Here is a 1,972-nt window from a genome sequence, read left to right as displayed (position 1 = left end):
AGAGAGAGAGAGAGAGAGACTGTGTACTGAGGGGCGATTGCTTGAGATAAAAGAGAATAAACCTCAAGTGTGTAAAAAGACACACACACCTTTGCACATGTACATTTGCATGCTTTAACATACACACACTGAGCTGAAATATTAATTAAAGTTCATTGCTTCAGTAATTAGCAGGGCAGGATAATACCAATAAGTGACTTATTGCCCCCTCAGGTTCATCTCTCCCTCGAACTTTAATTGAATGAGCGACATTAAAAACTTCAGAGGCCATTTGGCAAGGTTGACTAAACACTCATAAACATCAAATGATAGACTTCAAGCACAAATGGAAGGCATATTATTCTTCAACTTGAAGGGGGACTGGGTATAAATGAAAAAGTTCATGTTTAAGGTTCTGAATAAAACAACATATGTAAAAACTGCAACACTTATTGGAAAGATGTCATAAAAACATTGACACCTATCAGATTTCTCTCACCAAATGTGTTTAAATGTTAAATCAGGACCAGTGCTTGATTAGCACCAGCTCTTCCAGTTTGCAATGCTGAAAGCTCTGGCTTTGGTACCAAAACTAGAGCTGTCTCAGCACCAACTGGACCAAACTCATGGAAACCAACAGCTAGTGAATGTGGTGAGGACCTTGTTTAGGAATCTGCAGTTCGTTTCACTTTTATGCTGCATCTTCGGCAAGACTAATTACCAAAACCAGTCACCTTTTTCCTCCATGACAAGATCCCGTCAGAGCACACTACAAATAAAACTGAAGAAACACGTCCAATTTCCAACAAGAACGAGTGACACTTAAACTTTTGAATGGTTTAAAAATGTTTACATCCACAACTCTATTTGGTACATACAGTTTATGACCCTTTAAATTGAATTGAGGGTCAATGTCTGGGTTATAATTCACAAGACATAAAACAGTCCATCTTGCTGATGTGGTTGTGAATTGTTCTTTTTTGCATTAACATTTTAAACTCAAAGAGAAACTGCAGGCAAACAGTATCTTCTGCCATGCACAGTTCAAGATTGTTTTATTATCTGACCAGTTTAAGGCTGACTCTTTAGTCTGCATTTCTGTCTCCCTCTTAATAATTTCACAGTTAGTGAGTGATGAGTATAGATGTGTCGTCACCATGATGACTGCAATGAGCAAGTGGCAGCAGCTTTCAAGGGATCCCTGATTTGTTATAACATTAGACTTTATTTGATAAACAAATACTGTATTTTAACTGTAAAATAAAGACTGTAAAAATACTGTAGGTTGTTTAGTTTTGTAAACTTTTTAAAATATATTTTAACACGGACGAAACCATTTTATTTACACGCAAAGCATTCTGGGTAAATGATGACGTGGATAGGTCCTCGTGTGAGCGAATTGTATCCACCCTGAAGGTTAATGGAGGACAACAGAGCTGCTTCATGGAAGAAGAACCTCAGCTTAGCCTGTTAGCGTTTGCGCTAGCGCAGATGCTATATTGCCTTATATGTATTAGCTTAGCGCTAACGCAACAAACGAGCTAAACTGAGGTCCTCCATCCATATTTTCAGTTGCAGACTGAGTCATTTTTGTGTTCCCCTCTCTGTCATGTGGTTGGAGGACATCAGTGATGAGAGGAGAATGTGTAGCGCTGAGCTAATACATATATATGGTGATAGCATCGGGGCTAACACTAAAGCTAACAGGCTAAGCTGAGGTTCTTCTTCCATGAAGCAGCTCTGTTGTCCTCCATCCATATTTTCAGTTACAGGCTGAGTCTTTTCATGTGTGGCGCACACACGTGACAAATTCACCAGCGTCTCTATTTTCTTAAGATGCTTTCGACTGTGTGGTGTTTCTAAAACGATAATGCTGATCTTTAATAGGGCAACCATCGAGTCTATTCTTAGATTTGGTTGGTTTGGAAATCTCACTGTTAAATTAAAAACTCAAATCCAAAGTCTGGTGAAGATGGCAAGTAAGATTATCAAC

This window comes from Austrofundulus limnaeus, unplaced genomic scaffold, assembly GCF_001266775.1.
Source record: "Austrofundulus limnaeus strain Quisiro unplaced genomic scaffold, Austrofundulus_limnaeus-1.0 Scaffold221, whole genome shotgun sequence".
NCBI lineage: Eukaryota > Metazoa > Chordata > Actinopteri > Cyprinodontiformes > Rivulidae > Austrofundulus > Austrofundulus limnaeus.
This window is presented reverse-complemented; position numbering follows the sequence as displayed.